A 20,250-nucleotide genomic window follows, 5' to 3' on the forward strand; every position below is an offset into this window, starting at 1 on the left:
CGGTGGCTAAAACAAGGCGTAAATTTCTATCTTCTTCCCAAAATTCAGAATACTCAATATCAAACTTCTTCTATTCTAGAGAATCGGCAGGATGCCGAAGCATGCCATCTTTAATCCTTTCATCCGTATGTCACCTTGAATTTCTCACATCTTTTACATTACTATAATCTTGGCACAATGGGAAAATACCATAATGCCTTTGTAACAGCCCTCGTAACAAGTGGTAATTAATCATTTCCAAAACTATAATTAATTCTTTGAAGATCAACAAATAGAAAAGAGCTAACCAAAAAAATTTAGGTAGTAACTATGGTAGAAAGAATAAATCATACAATGAAGAAACATTACCATAGTTATAAAAGACTTCACTAATTACTTGGAAAAGTCACCCATGGTAAAAAGAACAAGACTAATCAAATAGAAATCTACCGTAGTTATTAATAATTTATATCTATAATCGAGCAGTAGCCATTATTCCATAATAGCAAACATAGTTAAAGTAACAAGAAAATAATCAACACTTGGTTTTTCAAGTATGTATCAAATCCATCATAAAACTCTAAGATCCCACAAATACAACTAAAATCAATCATGAATAGACTAGGGCATTTGAAGTCACTCAAAATGACTACCACTATTGCCTACAACAATTGCAATCCCAAAATAAAATTCATATATATCAAAAGTGCAGAGTCCAGAATGCAGCAGAAACTTTAAAAATATGCTAATTATAACAAAAAAGCTCTAAAGTTTGGCAATATACATCAATCAAATCATATATAAAAAAATAGAGGCTATATAGAGTGGAAAGGAAAACTCAACTCTCAGACAACTTTCCTTTGAAACCAACACTTGAACCCTTACCTAAAAAATATTAAATAACCACGGGGTGAGTCAAATTGACTCAGTAACCACAATTCCAATTCAACAAGTATACATGGAGTGATTACAAGATAGTTAGCAAGCAAAGTACAATTTTATAGCATATAAGGTAAACATCTTTACAAAAAAACAATTTATAATAATTCAAAAAGTAACTTGCATACACAAAACTTCTTCAACTATCCTTATAACTTCCTTGTAATCTCTGACAAAACCATAGGCTATTCACACATAACATGGTTCGTCTCTTTAACAAGACTGCATCAAGCTCTCCAATAATAAGATATAACTCAGCCAAAAGTTACAGAGCTCATATCAGACCATAGGTTCCTTTTCCTTGGAATATCGAAAGGTGTCAAGTCCCTTGAGCTGACCCTTAACTTGGCCAAAGGAAGGGTGATACTGAGGGCTCTAAGAATGTTAAAGCCAGCTACTGGGTGCCAAGTGACGGCTATACCACATGGTATAAATAATCAAACCTCCCATAATTACATTTCAGTACAACCCAATACAGCTCTATAAGTATTCCAACCACCCAATTCCACACAATCCAATATTCATAAAGTATTCTCAGATTCAATAACCAAATTTTGTTCAACATCAACAAGATATCCACAAGATAAAATAACTCATACCCACTTAACTAATAAATTTGTCAAAACATAAATGTTCATATATATATATATATTTCACTTTTTATATGTAAATCACCATAACATGTAATGATAACATTTATAATATCAACATATGCTTATAATCACGTCAACAAGTGCACAAGGCAAATTAGAAAGTGGTTACCTCAGGTTCTTGACACAAGAAATAAAATGAGAGGATTCAAGACTCAAGAGCCTAAGCCAAACTCACTCTACAATAATAAATTTATAGACATGTATTAAAAAAAACTAATTAATACAACATTAAAATAGTTTATTAACTAAATCTCCTTAATTAGCTTACTTAAAAAAATATTCCTTAAGAATAAGATAAAATTCATCTATTCTTCCAAACATTCTTCTAAATAACAAATCCTAAAACTTCTTAACTCCATTCCACTTATCAAAATTATTAATAAAGTAATTCCTTCCAAATAATCCAAAAATTTTCCAAAGGTGCTTACTTTAATTCTAAGAAAATAGCCATACATTAACCATTCCTCATTTTACCATTACAATCCTATTTCCTTCTTCCATTAATCACCTCTCACTCACTAGGATCATTAAATTTTGACATTTTCCCCAATTTATTCCAAACACTCAACTTCCACAGTTAAATTCTCTTAGAAAATCATCAACATTCTTATTTCAACAAAAATCCTCAAAGTTCAAGCATTGAATCCTCAATATAACCTCTAATAAACTAAACTAAGAGATCAATTTCGAAATTCATGTCATTGTTAACACAAATCACAATTTTCCAACCAAACTCTAACTTACATTGCCTTAAATCAACCATCTAAACAAAAGTCCAGGTCACAAGACTCTTATTCTAACCTCATAAGCTCCATTAATATCCTAATAATAAGTTAGAAACCTCAAAGATTAAAAACCTATCAAGCCCTAACAAATTGCATTTTCTGCGATAAACTCACAAAAATAAAAAGAAAAAACCAAATAGAAGAAAATAGCTTACCTAAATAATTTAGATGAGATCAAAGAACCTCTTCTTGCTCATACCCTCAACCTCCCTCCCACACTCACTCTCTCACATGACAGGACGACGGACCAGAGAAAAGAATGAAAGCTGGAGCAGAAAGGGGAAAAGCTTTGAAAGTAGGGGTACATGTAGGGGTAGGAATAGGTCAGGTGGCCTATCAGGGGCCTAGGGCCTTGACTATTTAAATATAAGAGCAGGCTCAGGCCTATAAAAAGGCCTGTTTATCTTATCAAGCCAAGCTCAGGCTTGATAACAAGCTTATTAGGTCTATTAGGTGGCCTGGGCCTGCTATTATTTTTTTAAGGTCAAAATTATAAATTTGCTAAGTGAAGTTTAACCTAGGTCATATTTGCCTCTTCAATTCTTCTTTGAATCTTCCTAGCTATCAAACTGTGCACCAGCCATTAGAGGCTCACAGTCACAGCAGACCGCATTTAGAGACTCACAGCGATGCATTCAGCTAGTCGCATATGCACATAGCAAGTCGCTAGTCGCCACCTTCATGTTCGCTTGAATTGATTGATTCGCTTCTTCCATTATTCTTCGCTAGTCACCACTTACAGAATTAATAATTGTTCAAGTATAGGAAGCTCCAGTGGTATGTGAGTTTTGGACACTTCTATATCTCATTTGACTTTAAACAATCTTGCATTACTTCCTATTGCTTCTTTCATTGATCTAGAATGTAGGGATATTATAGTATATGCATCTGGGAATTGATGTGGAACAACAATCCTATTATAATCCATATGGGTTTTCAACTTATTGCTACCTCTTTTTTACTAGGAATTGACCAAATCCTGTATGACTATCTACTAGCTTCATGTTGAATTCTTACAAAAGTAATGAATTTTGTTCTGAGAAGATGATGAGCTTGTTGTTTGACTCAACCAAAATTTGTGAAGGATAGGGTTATGATATTTTACTTTAAGGACACGGTGAATTGTTTATAGTTTCATATTTAACATTTAATAATGAAGCTTTTGTGTGGTTGCTAGTGCCAATGTCTAACACATACTCTTCTGATTCTAAATCGAAGGATGCTAAAACAGATCTACTAACAACATCAAAGGTAATTTTTAGATTCTCAGAATGTTTTCTATTGGGCTTTACCTCATCTATCTTTATTACTTGTACTCTAACTCTCTATCTTAGTTTTTCTTTAGGTAGCATAAAGTTTGGGTCATGGAGCTCAATTGGATGAAAAGACTCAGGTTAATGATACTCTAGAAAAGAATCATGAGTAATGATTCTTTATTCTGCTTGTCTGTCATCTCGTGATTGATTTCTTAATGCTAGTTACAGTGATTATGATCTGCCATTTTAAGTGGGGTATGTATGGCTTATGTACGTGCAAAAGTTGTACATAGGTTCCCTTCTGTTGTCTACTTGTTGTATGCTTTACTCTCTCTTTGCGGCTACTTGACAGAATTTTCTTTCGGTAAAGAATGGAAAATGCTATAGCGATTTCTGTTTATTTCTTGTTGCTAAATAATTTATTAAGTCTATGCTTTAATAAATTAGAGACTATATAAATTTTCCATTAATGCTAGTCTACTAGTCTAGCATGCTTTCGTTGATGTTAATCTTGAACATCCGTAATTGTAGCTGCAAATTAGCTTCTTTTCTTTGGACGCTATTCTTTTAATATTGTTCACTTTAAAATCTCTCTGTTCTCACTGCAAGTGATAGGGAATTAGGGGTAAAAAGGTGGTTTGGTTAATTAGCTTAATATATAGAGTCTTGGAGGGTGTAATGGGAGTCTAGTGAATGAGCATTGCTATTTTGATCTCTTTTCCCCTTTACCAATAACATTAATTGACTTGGATTCTTATCTTAACAAGCCATAGGCTAGGCTAGGTTTAGGTTGAATAAAAGACCTTTCACAAGTCTCAGGCCAGGCTCAGGCCAACAAGGTTTACCACAAGCCTAACCTATTAAGGGTGAAGCCTGGCTTGGCCTGGCCTATCTCCACCCCTAGGTACATGTGACCCCTACTATTCAAATGCCTTTCATTTATTTATTTTTTTAAATGAAAGGCCAAGGCCCATGAAGGGGGATTCCCCCCTCCTTCAACACGGCAGTGGGTGGCCACGTGCCACCCACTTGCCTTATTTTATTGTTTTTTTTAAATTTTTTTGTCTAATATTTTTTTAAAATTATATTTATATATAATTTTTTTCCAAAATTATGATTTATAATTTAAGTAGTAAGATTAAATTTAAATACTATAAATTAATCTTCTTTTAATAAAACTTAAAACTAAGAATAAATATTTTGGATGTTACAGCCTTCTTCAGGCTCTTCCTATTCTCTTGGTAGTCTGACACATTACACTAAGGACACTTAGTGACTTATACTCCTTCCTAAACAAAATGTAATCGTTGGGGCAAGCATGTATCTTCTCATAGCTAAGGTCGACAGAGCACAATACTTGCTTTGCGTCATACGTTTTGCTTGGAAGCTCGTTTTCTTTCAGTAGCATTTGTTTAACAAGCAAAAAGAGTTCTGTGAAGCTGGTGTCAGTCCACCCATTTCTTGCCTTCAAATTACATATTTTTAACATTATAGAAAATTTTGTGAAATCGGTATAACCTTCATATAGAGGTATCTTAGCATCACATTTCGAGTTGTCAAACATTTCAGGACGATCCTAAAGTTCCAGCTCAATCGCATTGGTCATATCCTCAAAACGGTCAGCTTCATATGTACTTATGTCAAAATTAGATTATCTACAGGTTTCACTATGCCTTCGAGTACTATTATTCGCATCTCTTGTCTCTCCATGCTTTGTCCAGTACTTATAACTTTGATCAATTCCATTGATAATTAAGTGGCTCTCACAATCGGATGGTGAAACCCACTTCAGAAGGCAACACTTAAGACAAGGGCAAATAATCCTATTGCGATAATTGGCATGCTCAATCACAAACTTAATAAAATCTTCTACCCCATCCCAATATTCCTTTGATAGACGATAGGCAGACATCAATTCCTTACCCATGATCCCCAACTAAGATGAATCATTTAGGGAAAAAAAAAGTGATCAGCAACTCAAAGATATTGTGAGAATATATTCTAACCCAAACCAAAAAACTTCATCTTCTTTGAAAAATATTCTACTAATAATATGCTATTCCATTTGGAAAAAAATTTGGCAGTATAATGGCTTATAACTTAGTATTTCCCGGGCTTTATGCCCTCCATTTTACTTCAAATAAAGTATTTAGCAGCAAACCATAAGGCAATTTCACTAACAACATACAAATTAATTAACATTCAATAATTTATAATTATATAAAACATGGGACACTCAAATCAATTTCAATAACAAAAAAAGAATTTATGCTAAAAGAGCATGAAAAAAGCTATCAACTTGCATCTTAAATCAAATTTACCAACATAATTATCAAACACTTAAACATACTTAATAAGTCAATATCACAAAACTCAATCAAGATGCTTAAATTGATAAACATACTTCAAATACATCAACCAGGAACCTCCTTATTGAGCAAGTCTCTCTACTTCCCTCCATTCCACTAACCAGCTTATTCTATCTCCCCCTAACACTTAAAGTAGCAACTAGGTTTTATAGGGTTCTGATTTTATGTCAAATAAAGGCAAAAAAACTCAATCAAACATTCAAAATAAAAAAAGAAGAGGCTTCTTATTACAATGATGTCATTTCCTCCATTACCCAGACATAAGCTTCCTCCATTACCAAAAACACAATCCTAGTGCTGTTTGATTCAAATGCAAAAAAAAAAAACCATATTCCTCAGCCGAACAATACACAGAAGCGATAACGGAGCAAAAATAATTGCTCATCCTATCAACTAAAACCATTTGGAAGGAACAACAACAACAGATTAGGGATTTAACGGAAGAACACGGCCAACCTGAAGCTGTAAACTTTAGAGAACAAGCTTCGACAATGACGATAATGGAGGACGACCACACTGTGCAATGATGATGTTGCAAGAACCACAAGAGCCAAAAGGAAAGGCTGAAAATGAGGTAGGGATGATGGATTATAAGTCTGCGAGATCTAGGTAGAGCTTGGAAAGAAGAAGGGTCCCTGAAATTCCAAAACGAGGTCAAGAGAAATAAATAGATTTGGGGGTTTTAAAATCAAATACTTAACAGCTTTTCAGTATAACTATCAAGTATTCTTAAAAAAATATTTGATTGTTCCTTTTAAAACCGTCAAGTTTTTCTCTGGTAAATGCCACCTCATCTTATTTCACAGTTTTTGTTATAACAGTCAAATATGATGCGTCAAATATTTGTAATTATGTAATAGTAATATCTCCATTACTTCTCTTTTCTCCACTAAAATAATCTCTTCCAATTGCATCTATTACTTTTCTAAGTTTGTCTAATTCTATAAAGTAAAAAACACAAAAATACATTAAAAAAAAATTATATGCCAACAATTTGGTGAATATTAATAATTTTCTCTTCATTTTTCTTTGGCTATATTATATTTTTAATCTTTTAATTTTACACAATGTTTTGGTTTGGTTTCTTAATTTTAAAAGCATATTTTTAGTTTTTTAGCTTTAAAACTGTTAACAAAAAATGTTACTCCTCTGGTCCTAAATATAAGACTCCTTTTTGTAGTCTAAATTAAACTACAAAAGGGGTCTTATATTTAGGACCAGAGGAGTAATATATATTGAAATCTTGAATATTGATCATTTAACTTTATACAAAGCTTTAGTTTGGTACTTTAATTTTAACAAAGATATTTTTAGTCCTTTTTTTATCTCGGGTAAGAAGACTTTCTTGCACTAGTGAATATTTTTTTAAAAAGATATAGGCTTTTTAAAAAGGCATCAACAAATCAAGCCAGGTTTTGTACATGCTGAGGCTTAACTTAAAAAAAAAAAACATGATAGGTTGCAGGTTAGGCATAGGCCAACTTGTTACAAGACAAATTTGGTATGTCTCTAGCCCATAAATTGAGTTTCATTATTCATCATCTAATTTGGATTGTCCAAATTTAACATGAAAGGTCCAGTTTTTTTAATTTTTTAAGTAGTTATTTTAATGGGTATAGAGTTTAGAATAAAAATGGTATATAAAGATATGAAAACTCCAACCTATTACCTTGTTCCATTCCCAAGCCATAAGATCAAGAGACAACACATCTGAATGTACAGTCTACATTCTTAATATATCAAACTTCTACTACAAAAAGGTTCATTTTCTTCCCCTATTTTTGTCTGAAATTGAAAACAGATGAAAAAAGAATGATATCTTCATTTGGTTAACTGAAACAGACGAGTATAGGTCCCCATACTTGTTTGTTCAGCCAAAACAGACGCGTATGGGCCATATACTCATCTCGTCCATTGGACCAGACAAGTATAAGCCCATCATATTTGTTGGTCAGTTAACCAGACGAATATGGGCCTTGTTTGAGGACCTATTCGTCTACCCCAGCCCTCTTTTAACTTATTCCTACCCCCCACTCTCCCCAAAAAACACTCTACTCCCTCCTTTAGCACACCATGCCCATTTTCGCCCTCTCCTTCAATTCTATTCCTTCAATTTCAGCTCCTAAAACCTTCAACTCCATTCCCCCTAACTTGTAACTCTTGCCCACTCCTCTAAACCCCCTAACTCGGCCCCTACCCTACAACTCCCACCTCTCATCAGCCCCCTACCCCCCAAAACCCCCCACACCGTTTCCCCTATTCACACACCCCCATTCGGCCCCCCTCGACGTTCCCCCATCACTGTAACTTCCCCAAACCCACCCCCACGGTCTCACAATCCCCCCACCTTGTAATGCTTCCCCCAAAGATTATGACAAGTGATGAGGTTCTTCAATTCTTCAAAAACAAGTTTATGTTTGAGATTCGGGAGGAGATGTGATCTTTGGCCTTAAACGTGCGAATTGGGCAATTTCAACAAGAAGAACGTACACTACAGGTATAAAATTAATCACAACTTAATTAATTTGTTTTGAATTTTGCCAATATTGTTTCCATTTAATTCCATTCTTTTATTTGTACCATGTACTTAGAATTCCCCAACCTGTGGAAGCACAAAAGGGAGCTTCAATCCACAAGTGCCGTCAGCTCTGTTTGAACCTAGTCCCACACTAAATGATGAAGAACATTGTGTTCTCTATTTAGATGACTCAAATATGTGTGATATTGCCAATGCCATTAAATACACACAAGGGTCTAAAATTCATTATCAAAAAATTCCAGCGAACTTGGTCAAGGTAACGGTTACGGCTGTTCGAGAGGAGGAGATAGATGCAGATGTGCCATTCCCCAGTGACGAGGTTGGCAAGCTAGGACAAGAAAAAGAATTTGTCATTTTATGGCTTAAAATACTCATTGACATCATATCTCCCATGGTACAAAACACACTAGCATGTTCTAATTTCTCTTTCATATACTACTTATGTTACTTACCTTTATTCTATCTTTCTATTAGGATGTTGAAGATGCTACTAAATTTTCCTGTTTGGCACAACTATATGACATTTACAAATCAATTAACAAAGTCAATATACAAATGCCTATTGGGATTGTGCAGGAGCAAAGGACATATCATTTTGGATTGGACCAAAAGGATCTCAAGGACTTTCAATCCATAGATCAGCTGGACATTGCGTGGATTCAACTGGCAATAATTTAATTCTATTTTATGATTTATATTCTCTAATTGCTCATTTTAACTTATATATATGAACTAATTTTTGTTTCATACTAAATTGATTATGATAGCTACTTTCACAACTTGTGTGTTTCTACGGGAGAGGGACATTTGTATGGATTCATGTGTCTAGCTGCTTTGCAACCTTTGAAGAATATCATTGATAGGTAAATAAGATATGTGGATAATACCATTGCAAACACTGACTTACCTTGTTATTTTATTCCAATCATTGAAAAGTAAGTAGCTTATATCTACATTTGTGTATTTATATATTTAATTTTCAATGAATATTTACTAGCTTCCTTTCATTTTATATTTTAGTGGACATTGGTCATTGTGCATTCCTTGCCCTAGAGATAATGTCTTTTACTGGTTTGATTCATTGGGGCGTCCCCCAAGTAGCGAAATGAAATGTGTCTTCACCACGTATGTTCTGTCGTCATATATTTAGTTTTCCTACTTTATTAAGTTATTCTAATGTTTGGTCATTTCTATTTCATCATAGGTCTTTGAAGACATATTATATACGGGGTCGGAAGCGTAAGGAAAAAAATGGCAAGACTGTTTGGCACAAACCAAAAGTAAGTATTTCTTCCTTTTTCAATTCTTTAATGTCATCAACTACATATATACATATTCATCTTTCCTACTCACTTTGATTTTACAATGTCATCTACAACCAAGAAGTACAGAGTGCAGATATTATATTATCCATTTCATGTACAAAATTATTGAGTCTGAATGTATTAAAAATTTTGAGATGGTGATAATTAGTTTAATTATGATTTTTTCTTCTATTGAATTGTTTTTCTTTAATTCAAAATCTTGATGAATTCAATCTTCTTATTACTTACATATTTTTTATGATGACAATTGCTACACTGATGAAGAAATTGATGCTATTTGAGATTGTTTGGCAAGACAATTTCTTCAAGAGTTTTATTCTCAAAATGATACATGAGGCTAAAAGGGTTAGATGATACCGAAGTTTCTTGTATCATGATGTGTAGGGTTATTTTGATAGTTAAAACATATGGTTAGAATGTTAGTATTGTGGATTCTTTTTGTATGGAATGGATTTGATTCTACTGGATTACTGTTATTTTGATTGAATTCACACTACTAAAAAACATCAAATTAGTGATGGAATTTAGTGACAAAATTTCCATCACTAATTAAAATTAGCGAGGGATTAGTGACAGAATTTAGTTAGCGACGAAAATTTTTCCTGTCACTAATTCCACCATCACTAATTAGCGACGAATTACTGATAAATTAGCAATAGAAATTAGTGGTGAAAATTTTTTGTCACTAATTTTTATCGCTAATTAATGACAGATATTCTACAAAAATTCTATCCCAAAATAGCAACGGATTTGTGACGGAAATTTCCATCACAAATTGGTGATGGAATTTTTCGTCACAAATTCGTCACAAATTTTTTTATTTTGTAAATTTAAAATACCATGTGGCAATAATTAATTACACCACGTGTCGTGTTTGTGACCACCACCTCATCATCGGCTACTACCTTACATTCTCCTCTCTCTTCCATGTAGCCATATCATCCCCCTCATCCACGTCATCGCCACGTGTCCATCACTGTGAGCTTCCACATCATCACTGGCTGCCACCTCATCAACCCTCTCTCCCATGTTGCCACGTCATCACCACATGTTCATCACTGTGAGCTTCCACGTCATTACTGGTCGTCACCTCATCTACCCTCTCTCTCATGTTGCCACGTCATCGCCATGTGTCCCTCATTGTGAGCTCCCATGTCATCACCAGCCGCCACCTTGTCTACCCACTCACTAGGACCTCCTGTACGCGTGCTAAAGCATTTGCCAGTTGAGCTAAGAAGCACCTGCGAAATTTTTATACAAAAATAATATATATAATATTTCTAATAACAAATACAAATATATATAATAAATATCTATACATAATTTAATATATATTATATAATTTAATATATTATTATTTATTTAAATTTAATTTTTATATATTAGTAAAAAATTAATAATATATATTTTTATTCATATATTTAATGAAATAATAAGTACATTGTATACTGTATATTTTTATTTTTTATAATATTTTTTAAATTTTTCTATAATATATTATTTAAAAATATGATATTTTATATTTTTTAATAATAATTTTAAAAAATTATTATTATATATTTATATTATATTTTTTGCAACAGATTAGTTACAGAAATTAGTGACAGAAAAATTCCATCACTGATTTCCGTCACAAAATATTTTGTGATGGGAATTAGTGACAGATTAGTGATGAAAATTAGTGACGAAAAAATTCCATCACAATATTTTGTGATTGGAGTTAGCGACAAATTAATAACAGAAATTAGTGATGAAAAAATTTTGTCACTAATTTCCGTCGCTAATCATTTAAAACAAAATTAGTGGCAGACTTTTGACAGGATTTAGTGACGAAATAAAATTCTGTCACTAATCCGTCTCTAATTTAGTGACGGAATAGAATTTTGTCACTAATCCTTGGCTAATTTAGTGACAGAAATTTTCCTCACTAAATCCCATCGCTAATTTTAGTGACGGATTAGTGATGGAATAAAATTATATTGCTAAATTCCGTCGCTAATTTCCTGTTTTTTTTTATAGTGTCAACTTGTGCTCTGTTTTTGGTTCTTCCATCTTTCAGGGTTGGTTTTTTGTAAAGAAAACGAGCAATTTCACAGGTAGAAAATTTTTTTTCTTAACATATTCATCTATTTTGCTTGACCAAACGAATATGTGTCCGTCATATTTGTCTGTTCTACAACAGAAGAATATAGGGACACATATTCGTCTATTTAAGAAGAACAGACGAATATGATGTCCTATATTCATCTATTAATAATAGACGCATATCAAACTTCTATCTACGTCTCCTTTGTCCATGTCCCCTTTTAAACAGATGAAAAAGAGCCTCCAGAATAGACAAAAATGATCTTTTTTTTAGTAGTGTTTTCAGATGTATGATAAGAGAATGAAGAGATGAAGGGAAGAAGGGATAGAGTTTGAGATGGGAGAAGAGTTGGCAACACAGGGACGAGGGACAATAAAGGAATCACAAAGCCCTCAGCATTTTTATTTTTTTAAAACAGCAAATTAATAGAAGTGAGTAAGTTGATAGGTAGATTAAAATTAGGAAAAATTTCAATTTAGGGCCACTATGTATAATTAATATTAGTCAACCTTCAAAACATTTCAAAACTTCAGGTAAACCCTAGGACCAAAATGAAATTCAAATTTAAGGATAAAGTTACAATAATTCTCCTCTTTTTTTAAAAAAATTAATTGTTACCTAAGCTTCGACCACTGACACTTAGGTGGCTATAGCTAATGGTTAGAGCTCCAGTAGTCAGAGAATTTTTTTAAAAATAAGGTGCTCAGGTGGATTTTGAATTCATTATTCATTAGCACATCAAAAGTAAATCAAACTATTTAGTCATATGATGCAAAGAAAAATATATAAACAAAATAAATGCAAATGTCTAAATGTAAATGAACATGTGAAATTCAACAATTTACAACAAAAATTGATGATATACGAGTAACGTAATGAAATTTATAACCCCAAATGCAAAGTATTTAGATGTGAATGAGTAAATGAGATTTCAAGGATTTATAACAAAAATTCATAGATTTACAACCCAAATTTAGAAATTCACAAGAAACATAAAGGAATTTATAGCCCCAAATGTAAGTGTTTGAATATAAATGAACAAATGCAATTCATTGATTTACAACAAAAATTTAGCCATTCACAACCTAAATTCAACTATTCACAAGAAATATAAATATTGCAAAACTTATAATAAGTTAGAAAAAAAAATTGTTTAAAAAGGTGTGTTATTGTAATTTTATGCTTAAATTTTAGTTTCATTTTGATTCTAGGAGATTGACTGAAGTTTTGAAATGTTTTAGAAGTTAACTGATATAAATTACCTACAGGCTACAGTGATGCTGAATTAAAATTTTCCCTTAAAATTATTCGACTTGGAGCATTTTCATTGCACAATGTTCGAGATTTCCTAGGATTTCCCAAGAATCCCTTGCTGTTAATGAACCCCTTGACTTAGATAACTTGCATCAAACTAAAGATGCCTTTACTGAATGAAACACAGGTTGCGAGTTCATGTCTGAAGCATGGAAAGAAACCATGTCCCTCTTCGGTACCCATTAAATGAGAAGCCACAGGCAGTAATTCAATTTAAACAAAGCATCATATCAGAAAGTTGGTCATTCCCATCAAGGATTATATTTCATTAAATTTTTTTCACAAGGATACACAAACATTAACTTGCACAGTTACTCTTCCGGTTCTAAATATTAGACTCATTTTATAGTGTAATTTATATTATAAAATAGGTTTTATTTTTAAGATCAGAGGAGTATAGTGCAGACTTTCCTATTTGAAAGGCAATTCGTTTATAAATTCTTATGATATGAGTAATAATTATGCTGCTCCGGAGCTGCACATATATAATAGAGGAACCACAAACTGCTAAATTGAAGCAGCAATTTCATCTGTGAAATACAACCAAGAGCCTCCATCAGCTGCTATATATTTCTATCAATGATATCCTCAATAAGTCTCCCTGTAGAAATGAATGATGATCCACCACTTGAGACAGCTTTCCTGGCCTTCTCTTTCATCTCTTGTACCTTCTTACGCACCTCGCTATCTCTATCCGTCAACTGTGTTATTCCTCTCTCTATCTCATCTGCCAGAACAAGATCACCATCACTCCTGTAATCCAGTATCAATTCCACCGCTAATCCAAATTCCCTCACCATTCTGAATGCATTTAGCTGTTGTTCTGCATATATAGGCCATCTCAAAATTGGTACTCCAAACCACAAGCTCTCCAATATTGAGTTCCACCCACAGTGAGATACAAACCCAACAATGGATTTGTGTGCCAGAACCCCAACCTGTGGTGCCCACCCGCATATCATTCCATTGTCATGCGTTGATTCTAAGAAACCTTCTGTTAAGGTTCTGTCTGCATGGTCTTTTGTTGGAGGTGAGCGCATAGCCCACAAGAATCTAACCCCACTATTCTTAAGTCCTTCTGCTAATTCTCTTGTTTGAGATGGACTTAAGATTCCCATGCTACCGAAACAAAGAAACACAACGGAGGAAGGTGGTTGATCATCAAGCCATTTCATTGTCTTTTCATGCTGAGCCTGATCCAAATTTGAGTTAGGCTGACCCTTTAGCTCAATCAAAGGTCCAACAGTATAAATTGGAGGGACTTTCTCGTCTTTAAGTATATCATCAATGGCATACTGCTCCAATTCTGAGAAGCTATTTACTATTGGAAGACTGATTCAAAAGTTAGTTACAGAAATATCTGCCGAAGCTTGAGGAGTAAGAAGTGGGCACCGATAAAATAGGAATCCATGATGTTAGTGGTTATTTTCCTCTGTTTTTTAATTATCATTTATTTCAATTTGCTGTAACTGAATATGTTATAAATTCAGTATTGTACGCATCAGAATTTGGAGAAATAATCAGTTTTGCTTCTCTACAGTTTCACTCTCGTAGGCCTTGCATCTCTCTGTGTCTTTTTTTTTCCAGTGTTCATTCCCCCATAAAAGAACCATCAGTTTGGTATCAGAGCTGAGTCGGTCTGAGTAGGGCGTGATGGCAGTCAGTAACAATGGTGCAGTGAGTATTTCTCAACCTTCCATGCCCATTTTCAAAGGAGAAAATTATGAGTTCTGGAGCATTAAAATGAGAACTCTGTTTAAATCCCAAGAGCTGTGGGATTTGGTGGAAAATGGATATGATGAGAATGAAGAGGAGGCCAGAGTCAGAGAAAACAAGAAGAAGGACTCAAAGGCACTGTTTTTTATTCAGCAGGCAATGGATGATTCCATCTTCTCCAAGATTGCAGCTACTAAAACAGCAAAGGAAGCATGGTCAACCTTGCGGGTTGCATTCCATGGCTCTTCTACGGTGGTAAGAGTAAAGTTGCAAACTCTCCATCGTGAATTTCAGAACCTGCGCATGAAGAGTGAAGAGGTTGTGCAGGACTTTATGACAAAGATAGCAGCAGTTGTGAACCAGATGCGATCATTTGGAGAAGAGGTGTCAGAAAAAACAGTGGTAACACATGTATTGAGAAGTTTACCTCCTAAATTTGATCATGTAGTTGCAGCCATTGAAGAATCAAAGGATTTATCAGCTTATACATTTGATGAGCTGATGGGTTCTTTGCAGTCTCATGAAGCAAGAATTAACAGAAAAGGAGAGATGACAGAAGAGAAAGCTTTTCAAGCAAAGGGAGAAACTGAAAATCGTGCTGGTAGAGGAAGAGGCAGAGGAGGATTTAGAGGGAAGAATTCCAACCGTGGCAGAGGTGGAGGCAGATCTGATTACAAAGATAAAAGGAATATTCAGTGCCATAATTGCAAGAAATATGGGCACATGAAAGCTGAGTGCTGGTTCAAAGACAAACAGGCAAATTTTGCAGAAGCAGCTGATAGTGAAGACAAGCTGTTCATGGCATATGCTGATCAACCAAATGCAGAAGGTGAAGTTTGGTTTGTGGACAGTGGCTGCTCAAATCACATGACAGGGAAGAAGTCTTTCTTCACTGATCTAGATGAAACCCAAAAGAAGACAGTGAAGCTGGGTGATGACAAGGAGATGAGAGTTGAAGGAAAAGGAACAGTAGCAATCAACACTACTCCAGGTAAAACTAAGCTCTTGGAGAATGTTCAGCTTGTTAATAATTTAGCACACAATCTGCTGAGCGTAGGGCAGATAATGGAGAGTGGATATTCAGTTTTATTTGACAATAGAGAATGTGTTATAACACACAAGGCAACTAATCAAGTAATTGCAAGGATACCAATGACCAAAAACAGAATGTTCCCATTTGATGTTAAAGCTATGCAAGGTTATGCTCTAGTGGCTGGTGAGAAACACGTTTCTGAGGTGTGGCATTCACGCTATGGCCACCTAAACATCAATGGGCTGCAACTTCTCGAGAAAAGAGGTATGGTTTATGGCTTGCCAAAAATTTCTGCAATTAATATATGTGAGAATTGTGCTTATGGTAAGCAATCAAGGAAGTCATTTCCTGTAGCAAAGGCATGGAGAGCAACAAAATGTCTAGAGCTTGTTCATTCAGATCTGTGTGGCCCTATGGATACTAAATCCTTAGGTGGGAGTTATTATTTTTTGCTCTTTATTGATGATTTCAGCAGGATGAATTGGGTATATTTCCTAAAATCCAAATCAGAAACATTTGGGATGTTTAGGAAATTTAAGGCAATGGTTGAAAAGCAGAGTGATGCAAATATCAAAGTACTTCGTACAGACAGAGGAGGAGAGTTTACCTCATCAGATTTCAACCGATTTTGTGAAGAAAATGGCATAAAGCATGAGCTCACAGCACCTTACACACCAGAACAAAACGGTGTAGCAGAACGTAAAAATAGAACAGTGGTGGAAATGGCGAGGTGCTTGCTAAAAGAGAAAGGGTTGCCAAACACCTTTTGGGCAGAAGCTGTAGCTACAGCCGTGTACTTGCTGAATCTCTCCCCAACAAAAGCAGTACAAGATAGCACTCCCTATGAAGCATGGAAAGGGAGAAAACCTACTGTAAGCCATTTAAGAATATTTGGGTGTATTGCATATGTCTTTGTAAATTCCCAAAGTCGTCATAAACTTGATGGGAAATCACGAAAATGTATTTTTATTGGCTACTGTACTGAGTCTAAGGCATATAAGTTGTATGACCCTATAGCTGAGAAGATTGTTATTAGTAGAAATGTGTTGTTTAATGAAGATGCAGGCTGGAATTGGAGTGAGAATAGCTCAGATAGCAACAAAAATCAAATGCAAATGCCATTAATGGAGGAAACAATTTCTACTTCAGTCAATGCACCTACTCCAGTCAGTAGTCCAGCAACAACACCATCAAGAAGGAGCTCAAGTTCTGCCAGTGAGTCTTCTGATGAGACGCCACCCAGAAAATTCAGATCATTGAGGGAGATATATGAAAATGATCAGTTTGCATTAATGGCACCAGACCCTACAACATATGATGAAGCTGCTGAAAGAGAATTATGGCAGAAAGCTATGAGAGAAGAGCTCAATGCCATAGAAAAAAATGCAACATGGGAGTTGATTGATTTGCCAGAAGAAAAAAATGTTGTAGGCTTAAAATGGATCTTCAAGACAAAGCTTAATGCTGATGGAAGTATTCAGAAGCATAAAGCACGGCTAGTGGCAAAAGGTTACTCTCAACAACAAGGGATAGACTATGAGGAGACATTTTCACCGGTGGCACGATTCGAAACTGTTAGATTACTTCTAGCAGTGGCAGCTCAGCTCAAATGGAAAGTATATCAACTTGATGTCAAGTCAGCGTTTCTGAATGGAGAACTAGAAGAAGATGTTTATGTAGAGCAACCAGAAGGTTTTGTGATTCAGGGAGAAGAAGAGAAAGTCTACAAGCTGAAGAAGGCTCTCTATGGCTTAAAACAAGCCCCCCGAGCATGGTACAGCAAAGTTGATGCTTATTTCCAGCAGAACAAATTTTTCAGAAGTGAAAATGAGCCTACGCTGTATGTCAAAAGGCAAGGTACATCAGATTTCATTATAGTCTGTTTGTATGTTGATGATATAATATATATGAGCTCAAGTACTTCACTGTTAGAAGAATTTAAAGCCAATATGATGAGCAAGTTTGAGATGACTGATCTAGGCTTGCTGCATTACTATTTGGGGTTAGAAATTGTGCAAGATGAAGCTGGAATTTTTGTGTGCCAAAAGAAATATGCTGCTGATTTGTTGAAACGGTTTAGCATGTCAGATTGCAAGAAAAAGGTTACTCCCATGAATGTTAAGCAGAAGTTACAAGAAGATGATGGAGCTCCAAAAGCAAATCCAAACCAATATAGAAGTCTGGTTGGGGGTTTGATATACCTGACACACACAAGGCCAGATATCTCATTTTCGGTAGGTGCAGTGTCAAGGTATATGAGTAATCCTTCAATGAAGCATTATGGTGCAGCTAAGAGAATTCTAAGGTACATTGCTGGTACATTGAATTATGGAATCTGGTACACTCATTCAGATCAATTCAAACTGGTTGGGTTCACTGATAGTGACTGGGCAAGCTCTCTAGATGACCGAAAAAGTACTTCTGGTAATGTATTTGGCTTGGGGACAGGAGCAATCACATGGATGTCCAAGAAACAAGCCACTGTTGCACTGTCAACGGCAGAGGCTGAGTACATTGCAGCTACTGCAGCAGCTTGTCAATGTATTTGGCTTAGAAGAGTACTAGAAGATGCACAACAGAAGCAACTTGAAGGAACTAAGCTCTATTGTGATAATAAATCAACTATTATCATGGCAAAAAATCCAGCATTTCACGGAAGAACAAAGCATATAGAGCTAAGGCATCATTTTATTAGGGAATTAGTGGCCAAGGGAGAAATTGTCCTGAAGTTTTGCAACACTGAAAGTCAAGTGTCAGATATCTTCACTAAGGCACTATCTGGTAAAAGACACATGTATCTCAGAAATCTGCTTGGTGTGTGCGACTTTGAATCAAGGGGGAGTATTGGAAGACTGATTCAAAAGTTAGTTACAGAAATATCTGCCGAAGCTTGAGGAGTAAGAAGTGGGCACCGATAAAATAGGAATCCATGATGTTAGTGGTTATTTTCCTCTGTTTTTTAATTATCATTTATTTCAATTTGCTGTAACTGAATATGTTATAAATTCAGTATTGTACGCATCAGAATTTGGAGAATATAATCAGTTTTGCTTCTCTACAGTTTCACTCTCGTAGGCCTTGCATCTCTCTGTGTCTTTTTTTTTCCAGTGTTCATTCCCCCATAAAAAAACCATCAGACAATCCCCTTTAATTTGTCTCTGTGAAATTCTGAGCTAGCTTATAATAAGCAAAATATCCCCTTTCTTTACTAAAAAGAGAATTAGGCAAAACCTTAGGAGGAACTAGATTGGAGAAACCTGGGATCAACAACTCAGGACCAGAATCCTTGAATTCATCATCAATTTGGCGTTTCTGAAGGGAAAGCATAGTACCCAAAAATCCTGCATTTGTGGTCAGAAACAAATAAGAAGACCCAATTCCTTTCCCACGTCAACCATGGACATACAGAACAAATCAAGGACCAATCCAACAACTGGGTTTGAATCAGCCGTACGTAAGATGTTCTCTATGGTGGATTTGACGTGGGGTATAAGTCTTTCCGTGAAGACATAAATTAAATACACTGGAGGTTTCAGAGGCTCTGGTGGAGGAGGGTCTACTTCAGGAAGATCAATTAGTCGGATTCGAGGTTGGGAGGCCAACACTGATTTGATGTATGAATTAGAAAAAGCAGTGAATGGGAACTTAATGCAGAGGATTGTGAAGGAAATGCGAGAATCGTAATCGATTACGCGCTTTGCGAACTCAAGAGCCGAAACCAAGTGGCCAATCCCCGGCGAGGGGATGAAGATGAGCTCTGAGTTCTTCATGTCAGCCATTTTCTTTGTCGACTATGCATGAAAGAATGATTCTCAAATGACCGTTTTCTTGCACGTATGTTTGGTAATAAATTAATTTTTGATTGTTTTGATCAATGATTAAAGAACCGGACCGGACCGGACGGTCGGACCGGTTGAACCGTCACCCGGACTCGTTAACGGCTCGGTTTGGACCAAAAAACCGTTCACATAGTTGAGCCGGATTGGACCGGAGTTGAGCCGTTATTAAGCCGGAAATCGGAGTTGGACCGGGAACCGGAACGGTTTTCAGAAAACCGGACGGTTTTTTAGTCTGACTGAAAAATACTAAAAAATTTTAAAAAAATAGAAGAAAAATAAAAAAAATTGATCCCCTTAAATATCCTAATATATTTTTAGACTAGTTATAACCATATAATATTATTTCATTGAAAATTTCATATATTGTGGTGTTAAAATCGTGAGTTGCTAGTCTTTTTGTTTCGATATTTGATCTAT

At 35.1% G+C, this 20,250-nt stretch overlaps 1 pseudogene; it reads right to left on the bottom strand.

Moving 5' to 3' along the window:
- Window positions 1–13,808: 13,808 nt before the first annotated feature.
- LOC114736329 (UDP-glycosyltransferase 71K1-like) lies at window positions 13,809–19,773 on the bottom strand (annotated as a pseudogene).
- Between the last annotated feature and the right edge of the window lie 477 nt (window positions 19,774–20,250).

Source organism: Neltuma alba, unplaced genomic scaffold, assembly GCF_004799145.2.
Source record: "Neltuma alba isolate B1F8T4 unplaced genomic scaffold, ASM479914v2 tig00013328_pilon, whole genome shotgun sequence".
NCBI lineage: Eukaryota > Viridiplantae > Streptophyta > Magnoliopsida > Fabales > Fabaceae > Neltuma > Neltuma alba.